Source organism: Stenella coeruleoalba (genome assembly GCF_951394435.1).
Source record: "Stenella coeruleoalba genome assembly, chromosome: 19".
Classification (NCBI taxonomy): domain Eukaryota; kingdom Metazoa; phylum Chordata; class Mammalia; order Artiodactyla; family Delphinidae; genus Stenella; species Stenella coeruleoalba.
The window spans coordinates 56,504,449-56,510,643 of NC_137165.1; the positions used below are offsets into that span (position 1 = coordinate 56,504,449).

Consider the following 6,195-nt stretch of genomic DNA (forward strand, 5'->3'; position numbering starts at 1 on the left):
TTCCATGCCCTTTAACAAGAACTATCAAGAACTGATTGAACATCAATGCCTTGGACAGGTTACTCCTGGTGAGACAGTTTGGTGGATTCCCCAGCTTGTATCTCTCCAAACAGGAGATTCCATTTGCTATTTCAGTTTCCAGGACTCCAAAACATACTTTTGTTGTCCATTAAGAACAAAATTGTCAAAGAGATGACAGTTTCATTAAGTATATTGGTTAGGACTCTTTATTATTAAGTTTTTTAAAACAATTTATTAGAACTCTTTATTTTGAAAACAAAACAAACAAGTACACAAAAAGACAGCCCATCTCAAAATGGCTAAACAACAAAGCGGCTTCCTTGATTGAAAGAAAACTGGATAAAGTGGAATTCAGGGTTGGTTTGATCCAACAGATCAATTAAGTCATCAAGGACCTGGTTTTATTTTGCCTCTTTTCTTTGTTCTCATTGGTGCCGCCTTTATCTTCAGGCCAGTTTCCTTCAGGATGGCAAAATGTCCAAATCTCTTGGATTTTTATCTTCATATCATGCTGTCCAGGAGGGAGGAGTTGGGCTTTGGTGGCTCTCTCTGACAAAGGTAAGAAAAAACTCTCTCAGAAGTCCTACCAATCTTGCCCTCAGGACTCAGATGGGAAAAGACCATGTATTGATGTATCAGACTTCATCTACCTGAACCAATCATTGTGACAGGAGGACTGGAATCTAATCTCTGATTGGTCCAAACTTGCAGCTTGGTGGGGTCCATCTCCACTTAAATTCCGTGACTGATAAACTGTGGAGGAAAGAAGAGTTGGTGGAGATTCAGCTATAATTTCTACTACAGTTAAGACTTTAAACATTTTTCAATATTCAATAAACCAACATGTTTTGAGTGCCCTCCACAAGCAATGAACCCTGATAGGTTTTGGCAATTGGCTGCAAAAATCCTTCTTCACCTTTATGGCTACTGCAATGACAGAGCAATGACCTGAACACTTAGAGCAACAGGCTGAATCAGTCCTCCAGCTGCTGTGGGCTGAGTGTGGAGAGTGGCTTGTTACGAGAATCCTGATGTGTACCTAGAATTTGAACGATTCAAATGACCGAGTTTCAAAGCACCTAAGTAGGAACATGTTATTTACATTTTTAAAAAAGTAGGAGTAACTGAGAAGTTTCTTTCCTCCCTTCCTCCTATGTTTATGTTTGATGATGGCTGTTTGGTGGAAATTATGTCCACCAGACCTTTTGAGCTGTGATACAACTCCAGTTAATATTTGACTGTCGGCTTCCTGTTACACAAAAAACTAAATAGTGAAGAATAAACCACAATATAGGTTAAGTCTCTTCTTCTCCTTTTCTTCCTCAAACTTTGGTTGTCGCTACCCTTTCAAATAGATGCCCTTCTGCCTGCAAATTTAGATGATATGTTTACCGTTTGTTCCAACTGGAAAGAGTGGGTGGCATTTGGGCCTTGCGGTCTACTTTCCGAAGTGGCTGAAGGAGGTTCCAGTGACCGTATTTCAAATATTTTGCCTCTTTTCATGCCTTCTTGAGCATATATCCAGCTGCCCATTTTAGATGTTATCCAGATTTGTAGGTGAAGTAGAAGCGGCAAGAAGAAATGAACATGGAAAAGAAAACAGAGCCTTGGTATATGGTGTTAACAAGTATCAGAATGATGCAACTCCCTGTGGAGAGAAAAGAGGCTTCTAGTTTCAAGGACAAAGCCCACCTGTTGGTACCTTAGCCCCCAGTTCCCCATCTCAGTGCCTATCCCCCTCCGACCCTCAATAGACTGAAGGATCTTGTTGGTTCACATTGATTCCCCAAACACCTGTGTCCACCAGACTGTCCTCTATGGATGTTTCCTGATCTCTTGGCTTTGGCTGGCTGGTGTCACCATGGTAACAGAGAGTGGGGAGGGGGACCTGGGGGCAGCTCCGTCCATTTGTCATTAGTTGCCACTGTTTTGTTCTGCCTAGTGTGCGTTCTCAATTGAGTCCTGGGGAAGGAGAAGCAGAGCAGAGGGATTCAGCTGGTGGGTTGCTCCCGCCCTCTGATACTTAGGACGGGGGAGGTAGCTACGGGAACTGCCTTCAGAGACAGCCAAGACGTGGAGATTCTAACCAAGTGCTCACCTTCTCCAGGAGTATAATTTTTCTGTACCTCAAGATTTTATGTGTTAAGAGGGAGGGTGGTATTTGTGTCGACCCAAAGAACTTTTTTTGTGAAAGTAAGAGGAAGGAAATTGTACCACCCCCCCCCCCCCAACAGAGAATGAGATCTTATCCTTCTTACTCTGGGTTGGAATGTTACCTAAAAAAATTGATTAGGCTACCACTGTATCACTGCCTTAAACAGAGCACGCAAACGTGTGTATCCCGTTTCATTTTTGACCCTGCCCAGATGCTATGCGTTCATTTAGATAATTCACAAAAAGACTTTGCCCACCACAACCCCGCCCCCAATCAGGCTTAAATAGTTCAAGCCAGGCCAGCTGAGTGGAAACGTTCCTGGTTGGACCTGGCCTAGAAGTCCCCTTCTTGCCACCATCCCGGCCCCAGTGTACTCTTTGCTTTGCTCCACTCTCATCTCTGCCCTTAGCAAAGACTGGGACCAAGTTCTACCCGGACTCACGGCAGGTTGGATGGTGCCCCGTCTCATTCTATGTGGACCTCACCAGTGCAGTCAAAGCGAATGGCTCCTTCCTCCATCTTTTTCTATCTGGCCTCTTTGCATCCTTTCCAACATACAATCACCCCTCCTCTAGGCTTCCGGTCTTCCGCTTCTGTCACTCAGAACGCTCCCTGTTCTCCTTCTTCCTCTCTGTATGAACCTCCGTGGCCCTTCTGCCTCCCTCACTATTAAAAAGTTGGTTTTCTCCAGGGATCTGTCCTTGGCCTTGTTTTCCCACTGCTCGTCACTCCTTGCAATGTCGCCACCTCCTAAAGCCTGGACTGCGCCTCTGAGGCTGACGCGTCCCACAGCCCGAGGGCCAGCTCTGCACGGATGTTACCATCAAACGCCTCAACCCAAACTCCACTTTCCCTTGAAATTTCCCTCCGTTTTCTTCGGCGTTGTTAGCATCCCTGTTCTCCCAGTTGCTCAGACTCAGAAGCTTTGTATCATCTCTAATTATCTGCGTACATGCCATGACTCGCAGCTGTCTTATTTCCCTTGCCCTCCTTCTTCCTCTACATCTCTTCCCCACTCTCTGTCCTCCCCCTACATTGACACAGCCCATCTCAGTGCTCCATTTTCCCTTTCTTACATCAGGGTTCTCTACTATTCCGGTGTTTCCCCCCTTCCAATCTGTCTTTCCTTCTGCCTTGCCACTTCTGGCCAAATCAATCTCTGCTCAAAAACTTGAGTACTTCTCTAATCCCTAGAAATCAAAATCCAATCTTTACTTCATGTCACGCAAGGTCCCCTTAAACACAGCTGGCTCTCTGACCGTCCAGCTCCCCTCCTACTCCCGTGTCCTTTGACTAAGCCTTCTGAACCCTAGATCCTGCTGCTGGGACTATAAAAAGGTGCACACCCTTTGGCAAAATAGATTGAAAATCTTCGTGTGTTTTGACCAAGTTATTTCACTTCCAGAAATTGATCTTAAGGAAATAATCAGACAGCTGCACAAAGATATGTGCATACGAAGCTTCATTACAGCATAATTTGCAATTATAAAAAAATGAAAACAGTATCAGCGTCCAATAATATCAATACAATGGAACACGAGGCAATCATTAAAGAATAATATAAACGTATCCACTGACATGGAAATATCATTCCAGCATTTTTCTATGTTTCTAAGTAAAAAAGAAGCTATGCCGGGATCTATACTAATGTACAATTCATATATATTTATGTGTGATCTTTATATATAATATTTATATGCATAAAGAAGTAGAACGACTCTCCATGGATCTATATGTACCTCTGTCCGTATGTACACATATGCAGTGGCTGGAATTAGAGTTAATGGTTTATTTTTTTCCTTTTTCTTATCAGCATTTAAAAAATTTTCTACAATAACCGTGGACTCACTACATAAAGTAACGAATAATTACGTTTACAATGTGCCAAGGTAGAACAATTTAAAAATTCTTAAAAGAAAAATGGCCTCCACTCTTTTCTCACCTTGCCTTTGTTAACCTCATCATTGTGCCTTTAAGCCTTCAACTCCCTAGGTTGTGGTAAACTATTATCTCTTTCCAAGTCTAATTAAATTTCTACTGCGGAGGAGCAAAGGATCTGGGGTCAAAGTCCAAGGTCTGTATCCTGATTCTTCTCTTACCAAGCCAAGTTTCCTCCTTTATAAAAGAGAGAGGGGTAATAATATCTAACTAACCGATGTGTCATGAGGGTCAGATAATATATATGAAAAACCTTTAGAGAACAGCGAAGTGTCACTCGGTGGTCAGGGAGTGTGATTTACTATCAGTGGTATTGAGGCCCTTGGGTCTCTCCCTGTGGGTTACATTGGCACCAGAATTGGAGCCTTTTCAGCCCCAGCCTTGAGCTCAGTGTGGACACAGCCCAAACTGTGCAGCAGCGTGAGCTCTGGTCCCCAAGAATTGGCCTTGCGGGTGAAGAGGGGGTAGCATTCCTCCCAAACACTCCCGGTACTTTCTGTCCCTTCCAGTGTTTCCAAAGAGATACTTAACTCTAGAAGTCTCAGAAAAAACATTATGTCCTGGACCAGTCTGTCTGGTGCCCACATGGAGACTTCAGAGCTGCAACCTCCCTGACCTCTTCCAGTCCTGTACTCGGACCCCAGGAGCTGGGGATCCTCAGTGCTGCTGGCTGTGCGGATGATAAAAAGACCTCCAGTTCCCATTAGAGTCCCGGCTGGGCTACTATGCGTGTATGTGTGTGTGTGTGTGTGTGTGCGCACATGCGCACGCGCGTGTCCCTGCCTAGATTAAAGTCTTCTCTAAACATAAGAGGACTGGGTCTACTGCATGCTTTTAAGTGACTCAAGACTCAAAACCACCTACTCAGGTCCTGAATTGTTTGAGTGGGAAGGAGAGAGTCTGGGAAGAAGGAAGGAGGGTCCAAGAGGACCCAGGCCAGGCTCTACCTAGACAGCCAGCGATGTCAGCGTAGAATGGAGAACCAGCCTTCTCCATCTCGGTCTGCTCATCCGCCTGTGGAAGAAGTGGCACCTGGGGATGATCTACGGGGAGGTTCGGAGGCGGCTGCCATCCAGGAGGAGGACTTGGAGGCACAGGGGCTGCACGAGCTGGAGATCATTTGTCTTGGCTCGGACGGGATGCTCCTTGGCCAGCCTGACTGAACTTGTCAACAACCAGAAAGTGAGGTCAGCTGGGGGCTGGAGGCCTCATCAGCTATCGCTAGAGCTTGCATCTCAAGCCCTTGAATCATCCACGATGAGACTCTTTATCAAGGGAGGAGGAGGCAGCCCCCGGGGAGTAAGGCTTGATTTTGAGCAAGGCTACATCCGGAAGGAGCGGCCGGGATGAGTTAGCCCCAGTACATGCTCCAGGACAACCACACAAGCTGACTTGCTGCAGGGAGTTGCTTGGCATCCTGCATCTGGGGTCAGCAGAATGCTGTGGTCCCTCTCTCTCCTTCCATGACCAGGCTAATTTAACCCTCCCAGTACCAGCCTGCAGACTTCCCCCCAAACTCCACTCTCAGGAGAGAGGCTGGGAAGCCACCAGTGGAGGGACGGGGCATGGCAACAGTTTTACTTCTGTAGAAAGATTAGGACTCATTATATGGTGGGGAGTGATAACCTCCAAGGAGTTTTGTCAGCGATGTTCTGCTAAAAGGAAACAATCGCAGTCCTCGAGTAACACGTTGGAGAGATAGGAGAGGGGAAGAATGTCTTGTACTTTAACGTGTCTCTAAATGCTTCAAGGCTACCCCAAACAGCATGGGAATGGGGGGAGGCCGGCCTCGGCAGCCGTCTTGAGAGGTACGAAGAGGTACTGGCCGCCGGCAGTGGCGATTCTGGGGGTCAGAGTCATGAGGGAGGCTGGAATGTTTAGTACAGCCTTGAAAAAAAATATCAACCTGCCCCACCCCTGGGATGGGAATAAGGTAGGAGTCCAGCAAAATAAAGAAAAGCTGCCGTCCCGACTAACCAGGCGTAAATTGTTGCTTGAACAATGGCGAAGGACAAAAACAAATGTGCCAGATATGCTTCCCGTGCTTGTTTTCCGTCTTCTCATCCTGTGTCCTTTATCAA

The 6,195-nt window shown here is 46.0% G+C and overlaps 1 long non-coding RNA gene across 1 annotated transcript; it reads right to left on the bottom strand.

The window, feature by feature from the left end:
• Positions 1-334: 334 nt before the first annotated feature.
• Positions 335-5,345, bottom strand: LOC307177982. Its single transcript, XR_013825117.1, has 3 exons — positions 5,062-5,345; positions 1,414-1,546; positions 335-774 (listed from the first exon to the last, which is right to left on the bottom strand). It is a non-coding gene; the product is annotated as an uncharacterized lncRNA (long non-coding RNA).
• Between the last annotated feature and the right edge of the window lie 850 nt (positions 5,346-6,195).